This window comes from Bufo bufo, chromosome 11 (assembly GCF_905171765.1).
Source record: "Bufo bufo chromosome 11, aBufBuf1.1, whole genome shotgun sequence".
In the NCBI taxonomy this organism is placed as follows: domain Eukaryota; kingdom Metazoa; phylum Chordata; class Amphibia; order Anura; family Bufonidae; genus Bufo; species Bufo bufo.
The window spans coordinates 20,435,688-20,461,895 of record NC_053399.1 but is presented as its reverse complement, the minus strand read 5'-3'; the positions used below and the strand labels follow the sequence as shown (position 1 = coordinate 20,461,895).

The 26,208-nt window shown below is 45.1% G+C and overlaps 1 protein-coding gene across 4 annotated transcripts in view; it reads right to left on the bottom strand.

The window, feature by feature from the left end:
* The window catches only part of TC2N (tandem C2 domains, nuclear), a 56,144-nt gene extending 33,740 nt beyond the window's left edge, over positions 1–22,404 (bottom strand). The window contains exon 1 of one of the 4 annotated variants that reach the window (XM_040412098.1): positions 22,273–22,404. The gene's annotated coding sequence lies outside the window, so the exon portion shown is untranslated. Of the gene's footprint in view, positions 1–14,800; positions 14,953–22,272 lie in introns of those variants that run through there. The other 3 variants (XM_040412100.1, XM_040412099.1, XM_040412097.1) reach the window with 3 other exon arrangements.
* Positions 22,405–26,208: the final 3,804 nt, after the last annotated feature.

Genomic DNA, 26,208 nt, shown 5'->3' with positions numbered 1-26,208 from the left:
CATTCATTATTACACTTTACGGGGCAAGGTGACCAAAAAATTTATTGTTTTAGCACAGTTTTCATTTATTTATTTTTACAGCGTTCACCTGAGGGGTTAGGTCATGTGACACTTTTATAGAGCAGATTGTTACGGATGTGGAAATACCTAATATGTATGTTTTTTCTTATTTAGGTTTTACACAATAATAGCATTTTTGAAACCAAAAAAATGATGTTTTAGTGTCTCTCCAGGATGAGGTGAGATTTTGGGGGGCATACACCTTTTTGATAGCTTTGTGTTGCACTTTATGTGATGTTAGGCTTTTTTTGCACAGTTTTTATTAAAAATTTTTAACGATGTTCACCTGAAGGGTTAGGTCATGTGATATTTTTATAGAGCTGGTGGTTACAGACATGGCGATATCTAATATGTATACTTTTCTTCTTTTTTATTTCACTTTAACACAATAAAAGCATTATTATTATTTTTTTAAATGATGCTTTAATGTCTCCATGTTCTGAGAGCAATATTTTTTTTTTTTTTTTTGAGCGATTTTCTTATATAGGGGCTCATTTTTTGTGGGATGAGGTGACTGTTTTATTGGTACCATTTTGTGGGACATAAGCCTTTTTGATCCCTTGGAGTTGCATTTTTTGTGATGTAAGGTGACAAAAATAGCTATTTTTTTCTGTTGTTTATCAGGCGGGGTAGATCATGTGATATATTTATAGAGCCAGTCGTTACGGACGCGGCAATACCAAATATGTCTATTTTATTACATTTTTTTATTTTAAACATTATTTTTTCATTACTTAATTGGGTAATTTTTTAAATATATTTGACACTTGCCTCAGTGCAGGGCTGATCGAGGTCTGTAGAAGACCCGACAGCTCCTGCACTCTCCCGGCCCCGGCGGTCACATGACCACCGGGCCGGGACAGGAAGCGCTGATCTGTGTACACAGAGGGCCCCCCGCTCTGCAGCTGCACGATTAGCGTGCAGCTGCCATCTCTGAATGGACGTTCCAGAACGTCCATTCAGAGATGAACATCCACCCATAGGACGTTTATATCCTATGGGTGGATGTGAAGTGGTTAAAGGGGTTTCCTGAGACTTTAATATTGATGACCTATCTTCAGGATAGGTCATTAGTATCTGATCAGTGGGGGTACAACACCCGGGACCCCCGCCGACCAGCTGTTTGAGAAGGCATCGGCACTCCTGTGAGCTCCGCGGCCTTCTCACAGCTTTCCCTAAGCTGGTTGACGACACGTTCATCGGTTGCATGGCTTAGGTGCCGCTTTGCCCCATTGAAGTGAATGGGGCTGAGCGCAATACTAAGCACAGCTGCTATACAATGTATGGTGCTGTGCTTGGTAAGCACAGAGAAGACTGCGGCACTCACAGTGCACCGGTGGCTTCTCAAAGAGTTGATTGGTGGGGGTCCCGGATGTCTGACCCCCACCGATCAGATACTGATCACCTATTCTGAGCATAGGTCATCAGTATTAAAGTCTTGGAAAACCCTTTTAAAGTAGTTACATTTCAATATAAGTCAATTTATTGACTCCCCCCCCCCCCCCCCCCCCCTCTGGCAGCTGACAATACAGTCCCTTCTCACTTTCCCTGCAGATGCAGTCTTCTCCGCTATACAGCCACGCTATACAGCCACGCTACTGCAGATTCATGTTGAGCGCGAATATTCGAATAGCAAATTTTAATCGCGAATATCGGCACTTCGAGAATTCGCAAATATTTAGAATATAGCGCTATATATTCGTAAAATCGAATATATATATATTATTTTAACACCGTACACATCAGGTAATCATCACTCCTTCTAGCTTGTGGGCCAATGAGAAGGCTTTGTCACAGCTTAGCAACATCCCTAGCAACCAATAGAAAAGTTGCCTGCCCCTTACTATTGCCGACAATTCGCAAGCGCAAATATATTGGAGCACTCTATCTGCATATAAAGCTATTGTAATGTTCTGCCGTGCCGACCATTTTCTCCAGTCTCAGGAAACTTCTAGCAGCTTGAAAAATGTAGCATAAGTGACCCACGCCTGTATTTCGCACGCATAACGTGAATATTACATTGCAGATTTTCGCAATCAAGAATATAATCTTGAATTTCGCGAATATATGACAATATTCTACAAAATATTCGCAAAATATCGCGAATTTGAATATTGCCCCTGCCACTCATCACTACTGCAGATGCAGAAAGCAATTCACATTGGCTGCTCTGCAGTGAGCAGCGGATCACTATGCTGAGACCTGCTTGTGGGGCGAGTGACTGAGCATGCATGTCCACCAGCACTCAGTAGATAGAGGTGCACATTCCTATACACTTTGAACACCGGGCGGCACCATCCTTTGTAAGTGAATCTCGGGTATATTTCACTAGATCGAAACAAGGAAATGGCAAATATTGTTAAAGGGGTTGTCGTTTCACGTCAGTAAATGGCATTTATCCTGTAGAGAGGGTTAATACAAGGCACTTACTAATGTATTGTGATTATCCATATTGCCTCCTTTGCTGGCTTGATTAATTTTTCTATCACATCATACACTGCTAGTTTCTATGATTACGACCACCCACACTACACTATAGGAAAAATCACAAGCCTCTTTGGGTGGCCAGGACCGCCGGAGTGTGCATAGGTTTATTCTATAATGTGCAAGCACGACCACTGCTGCTGGATTGCAGGGTTGTCATAACCCCTGGAAACGAGCAGTGTATAGTGTGATGGAAAATTGAATAAAGCCAGCAAGGGAGGCAATATGAACAATCACAATACATCAGTAAGTGTCTTGTATTATCTACATGATAAATGCCATTTGCCAGCAGACACTATCACACATGATGGGATTAGGTACAGCAGCTCTGCAGAAAAAGAACTAAAAAAAAAGAACATTTTAAAGTCCTAGTAAGGAAAACCGTTGCGCGCTAGGACTGGTGGCGGAGCAGAAGGTAAATGTGCTGCACTGCTTTCATCCCATACAGGAATTCTACTCCTCTTCTCTCTGACTCGAGCTGGTTCGCAAGTTCTAATTTCTTTGCACGCTTGTCCCTTTTTTTATTGCCTAAGAAAAGGATATTTTAAAGTGTCGCTAAGGAAGGCAACAGCAGGTGACAAGTGAATGTGGCACATGGGGTAGATGCTCACCACTGCCTTGGAGCAGAGATTTATGCTTTATTATTTCAGACCAATACATGTGAACAATGTGATCTGTCTGTGATGGAGATCTCTCTATTAGGCCTCATGCACACGACCGTGTCCGTTTTGCAGCCTGCAAAACACAGATACCGGCTGTGTTAGGCCTAGTTCACGCGAACGTATGGCTTTTATAGTTTTTTACGGTCCGTTTTTCACGGATCCGTTTTTGAGTTCCGTTGTGTTTCCGTTTTTCCTTTCTGTTTTTCCGTTCCATTTTTCCGTATGGCATATACAGTAATTACATAGAAAAAATTGGGCTGGGCATAACATTTTCAATAGATGGTTCAGCAAAAACGGAACGGATACGGAAGACATACGGATGCATTTCCGTATGTGTTCCGTTTTTTTTTTTTTGCGGACCCATTGACTTCAATGGAGCCACGGAACGTGATTTGCGGCCAAATATAGGACATGTTCTATCTTTCAACGGAACGGAAAAACGGAAATACAGAAACGGAATGCATACGGAACACATTCAGGTTTTTTTTGCAGAACCATTGAAATGAATGGTTCCGTGTACGGAACACAAAAAAACGGCCCATACACCCGCAAAAAAAAGTTTGTGTGAACTAGGCCTTACTTCCGCATTTTGTGTAACGGATGGTCCAGCGCTCAGTAGAGAAGTCCTATCCTTGTCTGTGATATGGAAGACATGTTCTAATTTTAATTTTTCGTGAGGCAGCAGAACAGACGTGTGGATGCGGCCAGCACACGGAGTGTCAGTGAAGGGGGGTGGCAGGTAAAGGGGTCAGGACGAAGGGGGACAGGTTGAGAAGTGGATCAAAAGAGGAGGGAGGCAAGAGGGGAATGTTGGGAGGAAGCAAGGGGAAAAGTGTCAGGGTGAATAGAAAAGTGGGGGTCAGATAAGTGGGGGGGTCTGTTGAAGGATCAGGGTGTATATGGAAGGGGTGTTGGGGCGGGGGCAAAAGTTTCGGGGGGGAATAGAAAAGTGGGCATCAGGGAAGAGGAGAAGTTACGAGAGGGGGCAGTGGGAAAGAGGAGTCAGGTGGAGCAGAGGAAAGGGGGTAATGTGTCGGGGGGGGGGGGCATAGGGGAAAAGTGTCAGGTTGAATGAAAAAGGGGGGGTGTCAGTACAAAAATATACACTTCATCCCCCATGGAAACTCCAACCAGGCAATTAGAATAACTCCCTGAATCAATGACCTCTCCAGAAATCTAATAACTATAGCCTGTAATATTATTACACTCCAGAAATACGTCCAGGCCCCTCCTGAATTCCTTTATTGTACTCACCATCACCACCTCCTCAGGCAGAGAGTTCCATAGTCTCACTGCTCTTACCGTAAAGAATCCTCTTCTATGTTTGTGTACAAACCTTCTTTCCTCCAGACGCAGAGGATGTCCCCTCGTCACAGTCACAGTCCTGGGGATAAATAGATGATGGGAGAGATCTCTGTACTGACCCCTGATATATTTATACATAGTTATTAGATCTCCCCTCAGTCGCCTTTTTTCTAAACTAAATAAACCTAATTTGGATAATCTTTCTGGGCCTGTTTTCTACCCCTTCCAGTTATTGCTGATCCCTCTCTAGCTCTTATGTTTTTTTCTTGTACACAGGAGCGCATAGAGATCAGTGCAGGAAGGGGATAAAGAGGACGGGGGGCACCATGGTTTGTAAGTAAATCTCAGGCATATTCACTAGATCGGAACTAAGAAATGGCAAACATTGTTAAAGGAGTCATCTCACTTCAGCAAATGCTATTTATTATGTAGAGAAAGTTAATACAAGCCACTTACTAATGTATTGTGATTATCCATATTGCCTCCTTTGCTGACTTGATACATTTTATCCATCACATTATACACTGCTCGTTTCCAGGAGTTATAACCATCCTGCACTCCAGCAGCGGTGGTCGTGCTTGCACACTATAGGAAAAGGCGTCGACCTCTGGTGGCCTGGATCTCGGGACTGTGCATAGGCTACTGCTGGATTATATGGTGGTCGTTTCCTCTGGAAACAAGCAATGAATAATGTGATGGAAAAATGAATCCAACCAGCAAAGGAGGCAATATGGACAATCACAATACATTAGTAAGTGCCTTGTATTAACTTTGTCCACAGGATAAATGCCCTTTGCTGTGAGACTACCCCTTTTATTTTTATGATCTATACAATATATTTACTACCTTTTTTTTTTATTGCCTACGAAAAGGACATTTTAAAGTGTAACTAAGGAAGGCAACAGCAGGTGACAAGTGAAGGTGGCACATGGGGTAGATGCTCACCACTGCTTTGGAGCAGTTAGGGATTATGCTTTATTTTTTCAAGACAAATACATGTGGAGAAGGTGCAGCACCCTAGGATGCATGGCAGGATAAGTCCCAGTTGTGGCTCAGTGGTTAAAGAAAGGGGAATTGAAAAGTGGGTGCCATGAAATGGGGGAAAGCGTCAGGGAGAATAGAAAAGTAGGTGAGAGAAGGAGGCAGAAAAGAAGGGTGAATGAGTGAAGAAGGGACCAGGGTGAAAATTGGAGGCAGTGGATCAGGAATGGGAGAAGTGGGGCAGGGGAAAGTTGTCAGGGTTAATGAGTGAAGTGGGTGTCAGATGAGAAGTGGGATCGGGGAAAAAGGGTGTAAATCAAGTGGGGCCGGATGTAATGTGGTGAAGGGAAAAGTGGGAAGCCAGGGGAAGGGCAGAGGGAAAGAGGTGTCAGGGTGAAGGGGGGGGGGGGGGGTTGTCAGGCTCAGTGGAAGATGGGATCATGTGTTGGGGGCAGTGGGAAAAGTGTCAGGGTGAATGGAAAAGTAGAATGTCAAGAAGGGGGCAGGGGGGGGGGGGGGGGTGTGTCAGGATGAATAGAAAAGTGGGTGTCGGGAAAGTCCCGTGGAGCAAGACATTGGGGGAGAAGGGTGAAGGGATCTGAAGAGGAGGGAGGCAGGAAAAAATGGTGGGGGATGTTGAGGGGGAAAAGTGTTGGGGTGAATAGAAAAGTGGACGTCAGGGTAAAGGGGGGAAGAAAGGTGAGGTATCTTTACTAGATCAAAAGAAAAAAATGGCAAACATTGTTAATTTTTAAGATCTATACAATATATTAACTAGTTCAGGGTGTAAACTTCTCCTACACTTTTATAACAGGGAATACTATAAATAGCAATACTGACAATTGGATGCACTGCCATGATTTTCCAATGAGAAAATAAACCTGGGGCAGATCGAAAAGTGGGTGTCAGAGAAGGGAGCAGGCAGATCATAAGAGGCATGAAGGGTTTGTGAGCTCTGCATGTTAATAACATTTTCTTAGTATTTTTGATCCAGTTTCATAGGAGGAGGGACCACAGATATGAGACCTATTTAGAAGGATGAAGGGAGAAGTGGATCACCAGAGGAGGGAGGCAGGAGGGGAATGGGACTGGGGGGGAGTGTCAAGGTGAATAGAAAAATGGGTGTCAGAAAGGTGGGGGAGGGGGGAGTCTGGTGAGGGTGGTGTAAATAAGGTGAGGAAGGACATAATGAGAAGGATGAAGGAAGAAGTGGATCAGAAGAGGAGGGAGGAAGGGAAAAAATTATGGATCAGGGTGAAAAATTTAAATGCAGAGGATATTGGGAGGCAGGGGGAATAGAAAAGTAGGTGAGAGAAGGAGGCAGGGAAGAAGAGTGAGTGAAGAAGGGACCAGGGTGAAAATTGGAGGCAGTGGATCAGGAATGGGAGAAGTGGGGAAGGGGAAAAGTGTCAGGGTGAATGAGTGAAGTGGGTGTCAGATGAGAAGTGGGGCAGGGAAAAGTGGTGTAAATCAGGTGGGACAGGACATACAATGGTGAAGGGAAAAGTGGGGAGGCAGGAGGGAAATGTTGTCGGGGAAAAGTGTCAGGGCGAAAAGAAAAGTGAGTGTCAGGTGGAGCAGGACATAAGACTGAGAAGGGTGAAGGGATCTGAGGAGGAGAGAAGGGTGAAGGGATCTGAGGAGGAGAGAAGGGTGAAGGGATCTGAGGAGGAGAGAAGGGTGAAGGGATCTGAAGAGGAGAGAAGGGTGAAGGGATCTGAAGAGGAGAGAAGGGTGAAGGGATCTGAAGAGGAGAGAAGGGTGAAGGGATCTGAAGAGGAGAGAAGGGTGAAGGGATCTGAAGAGGAGAGAAGGGTGAAGGGATCTGAAGAGGAGAGAAGGGTGAAGGGATCTGAAGAGGAGAGAAGGGTGAAGGGATCTGAAGAGGAGAGAAGGGTGAAGGGATCTGAAGAGGAGAGAAGGGTGAAGGGATCTGAAGAGGAGAGAAGGGTGAAGGGATCTGAAGAGGAGAGAAGGGTGAAGGGATCTGAAGAGGAGAGAAGGGTGAAGGGATCTGAAGAGGAGAGAAGGGTGAAGGGATCTGAAGAGGAGAGAAGGGTGAAGGGATCTGAAGAGGAGAGAAGGGTGAAGGGATCTGAAGAGGAGAGAAGGGTGAAGGGATCTGAGGAGGAGAGAAGGGTGAAGGGATCTGAGGAGGAGAGAAGGGTGAAGGGATCTGAAGAGGAGGGAGGCAGGAAAAAATGGTGGGGTATGTTGAGGGGGAAAAGTTTTGGGGTGAATAGAAAAGTGGATGTCGGGGTGAAGGGGGGGGGGGTAGAAAGGTGAGGTATCTTCACAAAAAGGCAAACATTGTTAATTATGATCTATACAATATATTTACTAGTGGGACAACACCTTTAGGGTGTAAACTTATCCTACACTTTTTTATAACAGGGAATACCATGAATAGCAATACTTGGGTGGACTCCCATGGTTTTCCAATGAGAAAATAAACCTGAGGCAGATCAAAAAGTGTCAAGTGAATAGAAAAGTGGGTGTCAGGGAAGAGGAAGAGTATGAGTCGGGGCACTGGGAAAATGGGGGTGGGGGGGGGGGGGGCAGGTGATCAAATGTGTCAGGGTGAGGGGGGGGTGGTTGTCGGAAGTCAGGTGAGGAGTGCAGTGGGAACGAGTGGTCCGGTGGATCAGAATTGATGGAGAAGGGGGGCAGATGAGAAAAGGGAATGTTGGGAAAAGTTGGAGGGGGGAGTCAGGGGGCAGTGGGAAAGAGGGATCAGGTCAGGTGGGTCAGGATGAGTGGAGATGCGGAGAAGTAGACATCAGGGGGAAAGTGTTAGGGTGAAGTGGGGTGAGGGGTCAGGTGGGGCAGGGGTAGATGGGGAGTGGGTCATTTGTCAGGGGAAAAGTTTCAGGGTGAATTGAAAAGTGGGTGTTGAAGAAGGGAGCAGGCAGATCAGAAAAGCCACAAAGTGGTAGTTGGGTTTGCGAGCTCTGCATGTTAACATTTTTTTTAGCATTTTTAATCCAGTCCCGTAGGAGGGGGACATCACAGATATGAGACATATTTAGAAGGTTGAAGGGAAAAGTGGGGAGAAAAGGATCAGCAGAGGAAAATGGGGGGGAGGTGAGGGCGGTGTAAATCAGGTGAGGCAGGACATAATGAGAAGTGAGAAGTGGATCAGAAGAGGAGTAAGGAAGGGAAAAAATAAAGGATCAGGGAAATGTGTCAGGGTGAATAGAAAAGTGGGTGTCAGGGAGGTGGGAAGGAGTCAGGTGGAGCAGGACATAAGAGTGAGATGGGTGAAGGGATCTGAAGAGGAGGGAATGTGTTTGGGTGAATAGAAAGGTGGGTCTCGGTGTCAGTGAAGGGAGGGGGGCAGGGAGTGGGTCAGGAAAGAGGGGGGATGTGGGTTTGTGAGCTCTGCATGTTAAGAACATTTTCTTAGCAGTATTATCCAGTTCGGTAGAGGGGGCATCACATACATGTGCATCACATCTTTTAGGCTACTTTCACATCTGCGTTTTTGCTGGATCCGTCCTGGATCAGCAAAAATGCTTCCGTAATGATAATACAATTGCCTGCATCCGTTATGAACGGTTGTAGTATTATTATTATTATTATTATTATTATTATTATTATTAACATGGCAATTACGGATCCGTCTCTAAAACCAATGTAAGTTAGGCTACTTTCACACTAGCGTTCGGGTGTCCGCTCGTGCGCACCGTTTGAAGGGGCTCACGAGCGGCCCCGAACGCATTCGTCTGGCCCCAATGCATTCTCAGTGGAGGCGGATCCACTGAGAATGCATCCGCCTGCCAGCGTTCAGCCTCCACTCCGCTCAGTGAGCGGACACCTGAACGCTGCTTGCAGCGTTCGGGTGTCCGCCTGGCCGTGCGGAGGCGAGCGGATCCGTCCAGACTTATAATGTAAGTCAATGGGGACGGATCCGCTTGAAGATGACACAATATGGCTCAATCTTCAAGCGGATCCGTTCCCCATTGACTTTCAATGTAAAGTCTGAACGGATCCGCTCAGACAACTTTCACACTTAGAAAATTTTCTAAGTTTTAATGCAGACGCATCCGTTCTGAACGGATGCGAACGTCTGCATTATCGGAGCGGATCCGTCTGATGAAACATCAGACGGATCCGCTCCGAACGCAAGTGTGAAAGTAGCCTTAATGGGGGACAGATCAGTTTTTCTTTTGTGTCATGAGTCATGATTGATCCGTCTTGCTCCTCATCCCAGGACGCACAAAAAAATGCTGCTTGCTGCACAATGAAACTGAACGGAACGCATTCTGGTGCACTCCGTTCTCTTCAGTTCAGTTTTGTCCCCATTGACAATGAATGGGGCCAAAACGGAAGTGTTTTCCCTCGCTATTGAGATCCTATGACGGATCTCAATAGCGGAAAGGGAAAGCCCTGGTGTGAAAGCCTTAGGCCTCATGCACACGACCGTTCCGTTTTTTTGCGGTCCACAAAACACGGAAGCCGCCCGTGTGCCTTCTGCAATTTGCGGAACGGAACAGGCGGCCCATTGTAGAAATGCCTATTCTTGTCCACAAAACGGACAAGAATAGGACATGTCATATTTTTTTTTGCGGGGCTACGTAACGGAGCAACGGATGCGGACAGCACACGGAGTGCTGTCCGCATCTTTTGCGGCCCCATTGAAGTGAATGCGGACCAGAACAACGGTCGTATGCATGAGGCCTTAGTTTGTATAAAACATACTTCAAGGAGGCAGTCCAGTCTTCTGATGCAATAAGTCCATATCAGCCAGGGAAATTCTACAGATCTCGCACACAGTCACTTAATACTTAAATACAATCTCTGCCAAAATATACACCTTTATCTCTGTAAACTTCAACCCCCCCATGGAAACTCTGTGCAGGTAAATCAGCAAAATTCCAAAACAAAACCTGTGATAAGGAGATAACCCCCATTTACCGAGAAATTCACCTTGATACGCAGAAGAACTAAAAATACCCAGGGCCAAGGGAACAGATGAGGGAGGAAAATGCAAAACTTAAAAACAGCAAATCTGTGAATTGATGAAACCCAAAATTCTCTCAAATGTTTTTTTTGTTTTTTGCAGATGGAGGAAGGACTTAGGCCCCTTTTTACACAGGCGAGTTTTCCGCGCGGGTGCAATGCGTGAGTTGAACGCATTGCACCCGCACTGAATCAGGACCCATTCATTTCTATAAGGCTGTTCACATGAGCGGTGATTTTCATGCATCACTTGTGCGTTGCGTGAAAATCGCAGCAAGCTCTATTTTGAAGTGAATGGGGCTGCGTGAAAAAGTGCGGAAGTGGTGCGATTTTCACGATCATTATTATTTTCCCTTATAACATGGTTATAAGGGAAAATAATAGCATTCTGAATACAGAATGCATAGTAAAATAGCGCCGGAGGGGTTAAAAAAATAAAATACAATTTAACTCGCCTTAATCCACTTGCTCGCGCAGCCTGACATCTCTTCTGTCTTCATCTTAGCCGTGTGCAGGAAAAGGACCTGTGGTGACGTCACTCCGGTCATCACATGATCCATCACCATGGTAAAAGATCATGTGACGGACCATGTGATGACCAGAGTGATGTCACCACAGGTCCTTTTCCTGCACACAGCTAAGATGAAGACAGAAGAGATGCCGGGCTGCGCGAGCAAGTGGATTAAGGTGAGTTAAATTATTATTTATTATTTTTTTAACCCCTCCAGCGCTATTGTACTATGCCTTCTGTATTCAGAATGCTATTATTTTCCGTGTTATAAGGGAAAATAATACAATCTACAGAACACCGATCCCAAGCTCGAACTTCTGTGAAGAAGTTCGGGTTTGGGTACCAAACATGCCGATTTTTCTCACGCGCGTGCAAAACGCATTACCATGTTTTGCACTCGCGCAGAAAAATCGTGCATGTTCCCGCAACGCACCCGGACCTTTTCCCGCAACGCCCGTGTGAAAGAGGCCTTATACTTTTCCTTCCTTGTGGATCCAAAAACTGTATCATGATCGCAGGTTAGGTGATAAATATCAGATCACTGGGGAGCAGTGATGGCCAGTTCGCATTGTTCGCCCGCGAACACATGCGGGCTGCCATCTTTTTTCACAAGTCCGGCGAGGCACAGGTAAGCTCTTGCATGTGCCTGTGCGCGAGCCGGTCTGAAAACGAGTGCGGTCAACGGGAGCAGGCAGTTCCGAGAACAGCCACCGGGGGTCTTCATCGGGCTGTTCTCAGAACTGCCTGCTCCCGGTGACCGCATTTGTTTTCAGACCGGCTCGCGGCACAGGCACATGGAAAGGGCATACCTGTACTTCGTCGGATTTGTGAAAAAAGATGGCAGCCCGCATATGTTCGTATGTGAACTGGCCATCACTGCTGGGGAGACCCCAAGTGATTCCCTGAACAGAGGATCCCCAAATCCCCCTCTCTGAATGGATCGGTACCACTGCTCCATACACAGCACCAGTCCCATAGAACTTCTTACTTTCATTGTCTGCAAACATTTACATCCAGAGGCTAAAACCCCATCCTGAGCTAATAGTTGGTAGACAATCTCATTTAGGCCATCACACTGATAAGTGCAATGTTATGTGGGCATCTTTATCTAGGTCTATCAAAAGAACAATAGAGCTATCGTATTGTCATCCTAATTATACAATCTACGATTATACTAACAGATAACCTCTTCCCTCACAGCAGCAGTACACTGGCATTGTGTTACCTATCTATCCAGCAGTTGTATTCTCTCTGTACTGACTCAATGGCATAGTACTGCTGAAATGAAAAGGAAAAACAGCCAAAAATTCAAAATAAATAAATAAATAAAGTTTTCTATGAATATCCATTAAAAAATACCCCTTTTTGACGAAAACATCTCTTTAAATTATATCGGCATCACATATTTCTCTCCTTTTCCATTTTGCCTGCACTGATACATTAGAACAGCGTGAACAATGTAACAAATATAGTTTTGTATTTTCATTTCTCGTGCTTTTCAAACTGTTTGCTTACTAGTAGTGAATGGAAACAATTCCTATTACATTGAACATTCAGGTCTAAACCTTTAGGCTGTGTTCACATCACCGTTTAGCTTTCCGTTCTTCTGATCCATCAGAAGAAGAGAAAAACCTATCCTGTTGCATTAGTTATTGCCCAGGATTGCATAGGATCCATTTTATTTTATTTTTTATTTTTTTACAGGATCCTGTAAAAAAAAAAAAAACTGATCCTGTTAAATCAGTTGTCATCCGTTTGAGCCATTTCCATCTTTGAGATCAGTCTTTGCATGACTTTTTTTTTTCCCCGTCTAAAAAAAAACTTTTTTTTTTTTTTTTTTTTTTTTTTTTTTTACAGGATCCAGTTTTTTTTTTCTCTCTCTTCTTCTAAACGGTGATGTAAACTCAGCCTAACACAGTATAAGGGCTTGTTCACACGACCTTTGCCCCACCATACCCATGCTGTAGACCGCAAAATAGGGTCCGCGATCCGTCCGTTCCGCAAAAGGATAGGGTCCGTTCCGCACCGTATCTCCGGATTTGCGAACCAATTCAAGTAAATGGGTCCGCATCCGTGATGCGGAATGCACACGGCCGGTGCTCCGTGTATTGCGGACCCACCGTATGCGGGCAATATGGCAGCGGAGGGGCAACGGTCGTGTGAACACTCCCTAAGGGTTTGTTGCAATTCTATCCTGGTCCTGGTAATTTACTACAATCTGTAGAGTCTAGACGTAAATAACAAACATCCTATTCAAGGCCACAGAGATCTTAAAACTTGTGAGAAAATGAAACACAAAGGGGGAATTTATCAAGCCTAAAAAGTCACAAATTTTTGCACAAAAAAAAATCTTTTGTCTCTTTTGCAAAAGTGGGTGTAGTTAGCTAGGTGACTAGATATACCCCAGATTTATCAAATACTAATTTGTAAGGCCCTTTCACGCAAATGCATTGCATTCACTGATGGTTGCTAACTAAGGCCTCATGCACACGGCCGTTGTTTGGGTCCGCATCCGAGCCCCACTTCAATGGGGCCGCAAAAGATGCGGACAGCACTCCGTGTGCTGTCCGCATCCGTTGCTCCGTTCCGCGGCCCCGCAAAAAATATATAACATGTCCTATTCTTGTCCGCAAAACGGACAAGAATAGGCAGTTATATCAATGGACGCCCGTTCCGTTCCGCAAATTGCGGAAGGCACATGGGCGGCTTCCGTTTTTTGCGGATCCGCGGTTTGCGGACCACAAAAAAACGTCATGGTCGTGTGCATGTAGCCTAAGAGATGTTGTTTGTAAAAACCTTCAGTTTTTTATCGCGCGCGTGAAAAAAGCATCAAAACGCATTGCACCAGCACAGAAAAAAATTAACAACTGAACGCAATTGCAGACCAAACTGACTGAACTTGCTTGCAAAATGGTGCGAGTTTCACTGAACGCATTCGGAGCCAATCTGTATCGCTCGTGTGAATGGGGCCTAAAAGTTGCATAAATTGCATAATCTCACTCCAGCTCTTTGTGTGACCTTTTTTTGGCATTATTTGCCCACTAGCATTCTCTTCAAGGTGATGTAAAAATGCCAAAAGCTCTAGCGTGCTGCGTTATTGGAACGGAAAAATAAAAACGCCAGGAGCAAAAAAATAAAAACTTGCGTTTCCTGTTTCATATTTCCCATAGACCCACACGTTACATCTGGAGCTGGCGTTTTTACAGTAAAAAGTCAAACAAAAAAATGCAAAAGTGCATAAAAACGCCAGCAAAAAACCTACGTATGAGCCCAACCCTTAGAAAGTTACAAAACTTTCCACTGTCTCTATGTACTCAGGAGCAGAACATAATAGGTTAAATTCCCTTTAGCAATTACCGATTATTGAATCGTCCCTCTCTCTAGCACAGTCCATGATGTAAGTCACGTCTCTACCTCTAAGCTTGGTTCCCAAATCTCCGTTAAGTCCCTCAGCCTTAATTATACAGCGTGGCTTTAGAGATAACACGCGGTCCTTTTTCTTTGTTCAAGTTCTGCAGTTTTCCTAGAAATGTAAATTCTAGGGTTCCGTTACAATTAAAGTCTCCATTTACCCCCAAGATTAAACGGAAACGTCATCGCTGCGAATGCGTGAAAAAGCTGACGATTATTACTAATGACTCCATCCGTGGAGATAAGGCGTCTCGTGTTTCTGTAGGGCCGTGGGATAATCTGCATCCGTCGATGATAGGTGGCGGTTGGTCCCAGAGTGCGCTAAAATTGTCTAATATTGTGAAAACTGAAGATTATGAAATTTTGTTTTTTGTATCAATCATGCAATTACCCACCCCCCCCATTGATAAATTGAGTAACGTACCAGTATCGCCTTCCCACGAGCCCGTCACCAGCGCCTGGGATGACCAGATGTGTCCATCCCTGAAATACAAGTGTGAGTTGTGTTGATGTGAGACTGTTGTCGTCCTCACACTGGACACATTCTCCTCCTCTTGGCTTTGCACATCAGGGTGTTGTAAGGCGACCTCCCTCCCGTCAGATCTCAGTGTACCTCCTCCCAATTCTGGGAAACAGGAGTCAATGGTATGAGCATGTATCACTGAGAGGGACACCGCTCCAACCTAGTGTGAGACGAGCTTTACCAGCTCTCTAAAAGCAATTATTTGGCTTTGGCGGAACTTTATTCCTCTATATTAGGCAATTGCATAGATGGCAATTACCTAATATACTATTATCAGGTCTTTTCTTAGTGGGAATAAATCAATAATTGGAACAGGACAGAAGTGGGGAATTCATGATAACCCTTGCTTTTCTGTTAGGGAGTAGGACAGCGGTCGGCAACCTCGGACACTCCAGCTGTCGTGAAGCTACAACTCCCAGCAGGCGCCATTCACTTCTATGGGAACAGCCGAGCAAGTGTGCATGCTGGGAGTTGGAGTGCCGAAGGTTGTTGACCCCTAGATTAGGATATTTTATATCAGCCTGGGTCTGCTGATCCATAGACAAGATACAGGCTGCTAACATTCAGGCAAATGTGAGAAAATTGCTACAAAAAAATTACGGATCCCTCCTGCTTCTAACAGAGGCTATTCCTATAATCGGTCTATATTAGGGAATTGTTACTCATGTCATTTGACATTTATTGGTCCTGAGTCCAGGTTATAAACAGGAGGCGTGAGTGTTTTAACAGAAGGTGCGGCCGCTGCTTCCAAGCCTTGTGCTCTTTGATATCCTAGTATACTGACTGTCTGTACATTATGCAGCAAGCTCATGAAATGGTTTTATGGCTTTTTGTACAGTAGGGAGGGGGGTTCAGGGGTGAGCATTGTGTGGTCAGAAATATTCTCTTAGGGTTCATGCATGTGACCGTATTTATTTTGCGGTGGACAAACCGTGGATCCTCAAAACACGTATACTGGCTGCGTGTGCCTGAAATTTAAACCCAGTGGACCCATGCGACTGCTGCAGGGATCAAGGGAGGAAGAGCCAGGCACCAAACTCCTTCTTCTTTTCCTGATGTGAAAACGCTGCAGCCGCCACTAGGGGGAACCCAGTGCAAATAGATGATTACAGTTTCTGTAACAGACAATGGTAACTTAGAAACTCCTATGCACTGAGCTCCCCCTAGTGGTGGCTGCATACAGCCATCTTTCTAATATGTGACGTGAAGCAGGAAATGTCAGTGCATTTATGCCATTCCTCTGGTGTAAATAAAGTGTTCAGAATGAGCGCCATATTCTTTGAAGTGCCAGTTCCACTTTCTCCGACATAGCAATCTAAGAGAGTGGGTGAGGCCAAGGGTGACTTTTTTTATTACAATTTTTTTTTTTGTAATTACATTTTTTTCTGCTTAATAAAAATAATTGTAAATTCGCCAGAAATCCAGGACGTTGCACTTTGCTTTCCGCATTGCCTAAGAATGTTTGACGTGTTTGTACTGAGAAATTGGTGGTGCAGGGAAGCCCATATTTAAGGGTGTATTAAAACTGCCGATTCTACGGCAGATGATCACTAACGAGCGTTCGTATTAATGCTATTAATTAGCGGTCATCTGGCAGTGTAATACTGCCACGATTGCCTGATGAACAAGCTTGTTCATGGGGCAATCCAAATCTTTTGACAGGTTTGCAGGCGGCAGATCGTGGTGTCTAATCACGATCTGTTGCCGGCAAACATTGATTAAGTATAGGGAAGAGTATGACAATCGCTCCTCCCTATACTGAGGAGGAGTTTGTTGCATGTAATAGCAGTAATCTCCTCCGCTAGCAAGCAGACGATTGCCGGAAAGGAAAGCTTCCTTCCGAACAACCGCCTGTTAAATCAGGCTGTCTAATACACCCTTTAGTCTTCCTATGGGGCCCTGTAAGATCAGTGTACGCTTCTAGTTAAACTTGCTGAATTTCATCAGGGCTGCATTTGTTATCAGTAGTTGTGATTTTAGCAGCGTGACATAGTGACAGCCAAAGTTGCCTTGTATCCACAGACTTAAGGGCTCATGGACACGAACGTATTTTATTTCCGTGTCCGTTCCGGGGTTTTTTGCGGACCGTATACGGAACCATTCATTTCAACGGGTCCACAAAAAAAAGGAAGGTACTCTGTGTGCATTCTGCTTCTGTATGTCCGTATTTCCGTTCCGCAAAAAAATAGAACATGTCCTATTATTGTCCGCATTACGGACAAGGATAGTACTGTTCTTTCAGGGGCCAGCTGTTCCGTTCCGCAAAATACGGAATGCACACGGACGTCATCCATATTTTTTGCGTATCCGTTTTTTGCGGACCGCAAAATACATATGGTCGTGTGAACAAGCCCTTATGGAAATCCATGACGGGCACTTGGGCCGCTTGTTTATCACTTATCTGTCTCCACAATGACATGATGATGTGACCGCAGTGTTTCCCTACAGATACAAATTACAAAAGACTTGACAACCATTGCATGTCGCCCTAATGCAAGTATGGCCATCCTGCGGCTCTCCAGCTGTTGCAAAACTACAACTCCCAGCATGCTCAGACAGCCTACAGCAGGGCATGGTGGGAATTGTAGTTTTACAACAGCTGGAGAGCCGCAGGTTGGCCAGCCCTGCCCTAATGCTAAGAAATTCTGTCTTTGGAAGAACTGGCTGATGAAAGAAAACCATACAAGTCAGTTTCATGATCATCTGGAGTATATCAGTAATTATCAGTAAAAAAAATCTATTGATTTACTGCAACTCTTGTTATAGAGTCCCTCCAGATGTTTCATCCCCATTCACCCCAGGTCTGCATAGTGGGTAGGTGCATGGATTGTGGGAAACTGGAGGATCAGTCGGTTATCCCTGGGGAGTAACCTAATATAGAGGAGCGTACAACAAGTAATTATGTTGAAGTCTAGCTTAAACCAATATCTAGGCCTCCTCAACCCATAGGCTTCTGCACCCAAAAAGCAGCCCATGAAGGAATAACGGGGCCCAGGTCAAGCTGGTTTATCACCACTGAAGCAAAAAAAAAAAAGGAACCAGACGGCAGGGGTTACCCCAACCATCTCAGAGGACAATGCTGTGGTTTAAAGGGGTTTTCCGAGACTTTTATACTAATGAGCTATCCTCTTTCTAGGTCATCAGTATCTGATCGGTGGGGGTCCGACACCCGGGACCCCCCCCAGATCAGCTGTGACCACCACAGCATTCTGCGTGTTTACCAAGCACAGCACCATACATTGTATAGCAGGTGTGTTTGGTAGTCCAGTGGATGGTCCTGTACACTTATAGAAGAAAGTCACTAATAAAACAGCCTTCTGGGATCCAAAGACCAGAATGAGCAGGAATTTAAAGGGTCACTCCAAGGAATAATTAATATTAAAAACCGGGTTCAACAGTGGGGGATCAGGGAGCAATAATGGTTTATTTTAACCCACTGTGACAGTTTTTAATTAAATGGGGTATCCCATTAGTTAAAAGTTAACCCCTATCCACAGGATAATAATAAACCAGTGCTGGGGTATGAATGAGGAGACCCCATACCCCACCAAAATGCTTCTCCATTCATCTTTATGGGACCTGCTAGAAATAGCTTAGCATTGTACTCGGCTATATCTGGCAATCCCATAGAGATGAATGGAGTGGCAATGTCTATGGCTGACCAGCGGCACTGTTCATTTTGAAGAGGGTGGCTAGTGTGGCTGTGTGGTATGGGACCTAGGTTTTAATGACTGATGATGGAATACCCCTTCTTACAAGTTAGGGTGCATTCACAATTTGTGGTCCCCGATGCACGGCACGGGCAGCACACGTTCATGTGCATGAGCCCTATGCTGGCCGAGCCCCTGCTGCGGACAGCAATTTGCAGGCGGCAGATCGTGGGCACCCACCTCGGGGTCCGCGATTCGCATTTTACGGTCCGCACCGCAAAAAAGTAGTGCATGCACTACTTTTTTGCGGTGGGGAGGCACGTACAGTAAACCCACGGAAGCACTCCGTAGTGCTTCCGTGGGCTTCCGATCCGTGCCTTCGTTCCGCATCTCCCGGATTGCGGACCCATTCAAGGGAATGGGTCCACGATCCGTGATGCACACGGCCGGTGCCCGTGTATTGCGGACCCGCTGTATGCCAGGCAACAGCCGTGTGCATGAGCCCTTATATTGATTCCCCCCCAACTATATATCCATCTGCTCAGCTCCTCCTGCTCTCTAACCTGCTGCCTGCAGATCTGAGACATGTTTAACAAGACCGGTTCACTTTAAGGCTGGCATACACCTCTCTGTGCATGCCACATACATCCCGTGTGCAACACACGTGACATAGTTACGTGTCTATTTAAATTGGACATCAGACTTGTCACCTGCTATATCTGGTAGGAATCACGGAAGGAACCGAGCTTTTTTTTTGCATCCAGAGGCTATCAATAAAAGACACCAGAGATGTTCCTGCTCCTGTGGTGAACACAAAGTCCTGCTCGAAACCTACAATCCGCTGGTGAGCTGCCCGGGCACGCACATGCCAACACATTATATACACAGAACACAAATGTTATAGATGCCTTCCTTTAACAAAACACTAAAGGTGTGAAACAGGTTTATATCCAGTGCACTGAGCGTTGCCTGCAGCTGCCAGGAGTTGGAAAAGTGCACATACACTTAATGAGGATGGGACATGACACTTAAAGGGGTATTCCAGCCAAAAGTCCATTTAAGAACTCTTCACAGGACAAGTGATAAACAGTAGAATTTTGGGGGTCTGACTGCTGCCCCCCAATCGATTGCTAGAATAGAACGTCCCCTCTTAGCAGTTTCCATCAGTGCCATGGACTTTCAATAGAGAAGCAGGGCACATGTTTGGCCTTGCAGTGGCTGGATCAATGGGGCTCTGGCCGATCAATGCAGTGTATAGGTGATGAATGCCTTTGGCTGGAATACCCCTTTAAAGTATATGCAGAGTGAAAAGACCGTCATAATTATATTAAGGTGTTGGTCATCAGATTGGCCAAGAGGACTGAGAGGATCATTGGCATGTACCATGGTCAGGCCTCTCAAAGGGGAATTTAGTGGGTTGCTTGGTAGATGGGTGCAGCTTTTTTTTTTATAGGTCCATATGCTGAACCATTCATTTCAATGGGGCTTGAAAAAAAATGGAGCATTCCGTGTCCGTTCCGCAAAAAATAAATAGAACATGTCTCATTCTTGTCCATTTTGCAGGCAATGTTACAATGGATCTGCAAAAAAAAAAAAATGGATGCAACATGGACGTCACACGGATGTCTTCCATTTTTTTTTCCTGCGGGCTGCAAAATACATATGGTCGTGTGCATGAGCCCTAATGTGATATACAAAGCGTTTGGTCATTGTGCAGCAGTAGGGATTATCTTTGGAGATATCATCATGATTATTGTTGGAAGCTTCCATCTCCTTGTATCGTAGTGACGCTGTGATATTCTCATTTTCATATTTGAAGCTCTGAGCAAATATGACTGTTTTGAGTCTGGATAAATATTACCTAGAGCTTAATTGCTGAAAACAAACATAACGTTAAGCCCCGCCCTCTGCTACATAGACCACACCCACAAGACACCGTCCCTGTTTATCCGGTGCCTTTTTTTTTTTTTAACAAAACCTATGTCTCCATAGAGGAAAGTAAGATAACAAAGCCCCTTACAAGTATTTCCTCAACTTCATCCAATCCTAACCGCACAGGTACTGCAATATTTCGGTGAATTTAATGCATAAGTTTACAACCATGCAGGAACTGTGCTGTTATGGGCTCTAGATATTATGGCTTCTCTTCACAAGGTTAAATCCTTACATGATAAAATTCTGGCTTCCTGCAGCCACCACTAGGGGGAGTTCACTGTAGACAGATTCATTATGGAGGTGTTTAAAGGGAACCTGTCACCTGGATTTTGTGTATAGAGCTGAGGACATGGGTTGCTAGATGGCCGCTAGAACATCCGCAATACCCAGTCCCCATAGCTCTGTGTGCTTTTATTGTGTAAAAAAACTGATTTGATACATATGCAAATTAACCTGAGATGAGTCCTATCCCCGACTCATCTCACGTACAGGACTCATCTCAGGTTAATTTGCATAGTTGTAAACTATAATCGTTTTTTTTACACAATAAAAGCACACAGAGCTATGGGGACTGGGTATTGCGGATGTGCTAGCGGCCATCTAGCAACCCATGTCCTCAGCTCTATACCCAAAATCCAGGTGACCTTTAAGGCTGCGTTCACATCTGTGTTCGTATTTTCCATTTTCTGTTATGTTGGCAATGGTATATCTAACACATGACACGTACCAACAGTGTCTGAAAAACTCCATTTATTTTTAAAGGGGTCTGTTGGGGTCCTGTTATGCTGTCTGTCACTTTACTGGAAAAAAATAATAGTCACGTACTACTGTGTTTTTTTTTAATGAAATCTGCAATGCAGCCTCCTACACAGATGTGAACAGACTCTATGTACATAGAGAACGCGCCCCCTAGTGATCTCTATAGTTAGTGTAGCCAAGTAAAGTCAATAGTAGAGGGTTTCTAAATTTCTGTTCTGCAGTGATCGCTGGTGTCTATGAGAAGGGGGGTGTCTGTCAATTGCTCCCGTCATGTCCCATCTATTTCACTACATAATAAAATATCATTGTGCAAATCATCACGTGGAGTGGGGATACCCTATCAGGTAACCCCCCCCCCCCCCCCCCCCAATAGGAACAGCAGGAAGCAGTGGCGCCATGATAACATATTGTGCAATGATGCCATCCCAGTGAACAGACTACCCTATAGATTATAATATTATAGCTGCAATGAGACTGGAGGAAATTCACCCTTAGAATAACGGCAATGCTGGGTAACGGGCCCCTGTGGGTGTCCTAACGGCAGCCATACTGATGGTCACATATGTATCACAGTGTCATGGATATTTTTTTAACAGCAGAGGACAATCTGGGCACTAGAAGAAGTTTAGTCCATATCTGGCCAATACTGCACCTGCACAATGCAGAAATGCACAAAGACAGCAGGTGCACTCACTAGTGACAGTTGTGCATTACACTTCTGCCTCCAGCGAGACACACCGCACTGCTCTGCACCTCATACATAATAATGTACACACTGCACACAGAAACAAGTAAAACTTGCAAACGCATACATGTATATACCAACACACAGATTTGCAAATATCCATATAATCATACAAGCAGATGGATAGACGTAAATGCATATAATAATACACACAATATGTGTATATATATATATATATATATATATATATATATATATAATATTACTGCACAACTACATGAATAGAGGAGAGACTCTGAAAACTCCAGCATGGCACATGGCTTGTAGGCAGTGACGCTTAGTACCTGTGGTAGCGGTGAAACGAATTCCAGAAGGTTATCCTGACATTTCTGGAGAAAGAAGAATAAAAACTGGCGTGTTCTGGGGGAATTGGCGGCAGCTCTCAATAACCCAGGGGAGCCCGGGAAGAAGTGTAGTCCTTGTACAGCAGGAGACAGAGAGGACTGGCATAGCCTGGGGTATTGTGGAGGTACTGCCAGCCCTGAAATGGTAGCAGGAGGAGTAGGAGCTGCAGTAACCTGGAGGGGTGGCTGTCAAGGACAGGGGAGGAGTGGATGGTAGTGCCAGGCAAGATTGCATTGGAACCACTTGTTGCCAACCTGGCTTACACAAAAAGCTAGATGCCAGCTTGATGGTACCTGTGACAGCATGCTACATAGTACTTTCAGTATTGCGGTGGCATACATTGCAGGAGCCTCAGGCTGCTTCACTAAAGCTGTACTACTGTGATGTGGGGTGTTGCAGACACGACTTGTTGCAAACAAGGCACAAACTCATCAATGGTTGAAGACTCAGTTTGAGGCACCGTCCCTCTAACAGTTGGTAGCGTACCAGTGAAATCTCAATGGCGCCTGTAGGTAGTGACACACGGGGGACAGAATCTGTGCCTCATGTCCCTCTCGTAACTTCTCACATCAACATCCATATCACACCAGGAAAAATATGGCGGCTTTCAAGCCTGTGTTGGCCAATTAGAGTCCTCAGTCTTATCTAAGAGAATCACTGCGGCTGGCGATACAGTAGCGTGGTAATGCACCAGTTAATTGCTTGGCACAGTGAGCAGCTGCTATTCCTTGGGTCACACACTTGCAGGGCTTCCTCTTACACCTGCATAGGGTCAATGGGGCATTCAGCGCAATGGTGCTGGGCTACCACTGCTCTACACAGTTTACTTCTCTGCAAATGGTCCCACATAGCCAGCACCCTTTATCTTGGACGTCTTGATTCTGCCAAGCCCAAGAGCTCCATGCTCTGGTCTTTCTTGGTCCTGTCCTGTATCTTGGACTCAGCACACTTCTCTGTTGTCACACTTGGGGGACCCGACCACTTCAAGGAGATTGTACACAGGAGAAACGGAGCCCAATTTAGGTCAAGGCGACAACCAACTTTTTTTTTAATAAGGTTCTTTTCCCCATGAAGAGGGGGAGCATCCTTGAACCATGCAATTTTTGGTGTCTTCTCGGGGCACCTCGAACGACCCTGTACATGATATGCCTCCCAACTATCCCAGATCCAGCAGGACAGTCCCGAATTTTGGCCATTGTCTAGTGGTCCTGGCTACAGCATGTCCTGCTTTTAACTCTATTGACATCTTCAAGAGGCAGATACAGTTTAATACAATGGTGAAGCAGGGAACTGTCAGCTTCTTGCTCTACTGTACACCCTGAACCACTGCTGCCAGTAGTGATGTCATTGCACCTGCTGCAAGCCGCAGACAGCACTGGCCAGAATAGGGCTGCACTGAGTGGGGAGCTCCATTCATCATGAGACCCTCATTAGATTTGGATGCACTAAGAAGGAATAATGCTTCATGGGGGGCACTAAGGGGCATAATGCTATATGATGGGAACTAAGTGGGCAAAATACTTCATGGTAGACACTGAGGGGCATAACGCTATGTGGGGGTAACTAAGGGGGCATAATACTTCACGGAAGCCACTAAGAGGCATAATACTTCATGGGGGGCACTAAGGGAACATTACTATTGTCTAGAGTGCGCCTGTACAGTTTGATGGGCCCAAAGAGGCACTATTACTGTGTGGGGACTTGGCAGGATTGAGTGTGTATGGATTGGAATTGAGTGGGGTTAGTGACATTTCTTAATGTAAAAAAACATTTGTCAGTGCATGCGCTGCTGCTTTTGTCACTTTTTGCATTTTATCAAAGTTGGGAGGAAAGCGTGATGAGCCTCCCATGGAATGGGTGTAGTTCCCTACATTAGATATAATCAGGAGGCCCATGCTCCAGGCCTACCTCTTGCCAAAGGGTCAGATATCCTTGCTCATCAACCACACAATGGCTATGGTGATCAATGGCTTGACCATCATATGGATCACAGTATATCCTCCTTGTACACTAAATGCAGTTATTGCACTTCAACATAGGAACAGGGGCATCTCCAGGGGGCACACTCCTACATGACCACCTAACTGCCTCTCTACACAGGCCCTATATGCGTCATAATTCTGTGTGATGACATCATTGTGCAATTATCCTAATACTGTATTGTATCCCATTGGACTCATATGTAGCATTAATGTATGTGGGGCCCCCAGGTGTAAGGGCCCCGGTTGCATTTGCAGCTACTGCCACACCTATTATCCCACTAGTCCAAGCCTTGATGACATAATTTACAGTGTGCACCCTCTATTCAACCCAGTGCTAATGGGTGCCAGCTCAGCGACCCACCTATATTTAAACAACCAGCCAGGTCATGGGGTGCTTTCCCAGTCAGGGGCCTGAGCCAGGCAGACGATTTACTGGTCTACAACATTTACTGGTGTTTTGTATTCTTTCCAGTTTATTGGCTCTGGAATAGATGCAGACTCTGCATATTGGCCTGTGTGGTCAGGTTCTTTGTCTGGCTGCACAAGAGGCTGGGTCTCTGGTGTCACATTTACCTACAGACTCATTTCCAGTTACAGGACAATTCTGTAATAATTGGCTTCTCGTCAGCCATGGATACTCACAATGAGGAAAACAGGAAAAGTTATTTTCTTGCGAGACAACTATTGTTGTGGATCTGTTGTGAGCAATGAGTTGTAATAAGTGGAAAGTTATACGATCCTTTGCTGTGTGGTTAAGTATGGCGCCGGCGAGGGGTGCAGGATTAATTCTGTAGCTATTACGCTATTTTGGTAATATGGACCTCTGTGTGGATACAGGACACCTTCTATCCACTGCTGCCTGATATGAAAAGTAAATCACTACTTATCATGAATAGTCATGGTGTTTATGTATTAAACCTCACTCTTGCAGAACCACTGTAGTATCCTGTACTGTGACATCACTGTAGTATCCCTGTACTGTGACATCACTGTGGTATTCCTGCTCTGTGACATCACTGTAGAATCCTGTACTGTGAAATCACTGTAGTATCCTACACCGTGACATCACTGTATTACCCCCGTACGGTGACATCACTGTAGTATTTCTGTTCTGTGAAATCACTGTAGTATTTCTGTTCTGTGAAATCACTGTAGTATCCTGCTCTGACATCACTGTAGTATCCTGCTCTGTGACATCACTGTAGTATCCTGCTCTGTGACATCACTGTAGTATCCTGCTCTGTGACATCACTGTAGTATCCTGCTCTGTGACATCACTGTAGTATCCTGCTCTGTGACATCACTGTAGTATCCTGCTCTGTGACATCACTGTAGTATCCTGCTCTGTGACATCACTGTAGTATCCTGCTCTGTGACATCACTGTAGTATCCTGCTCTGTGACATCACTGTAGTATCCTGCTCTGTGACATCACTGTAGTATCCTGCTCTGTGACATCACTGTAGTATCCTGCACTGTGACATCACTGTAGTATCCCTTTACTATGACATCACTGTAGTATCCCTGCAATGTGACATCACTGTAGTATCCCTGTTCTGTGACATCACTGTAATATCCTGCACTGCACTATTACCCCTGTAATGTGACATCACTGTAGTATTGTTGTAGTGTGACATCACTGTAGAATCCCTATACTGTTTCATCACTGTGACATCATTGTAGTATCCCTGCACTGTGACATCACTGTAGTATCCCTTTACTGTGACATCACTGTAGTATCCTGCTCTGTGACATCACTGTAGTATCCTGCTCTGTGACATCACTGTAGTATCCTGCTCTGTGACATCACTGTAGTATCCTGCACTGTGACATCACTGTAGTATCCCTTTACTATGACATCACTGTAGTATCCCTGCAATGTGACATCACTGTA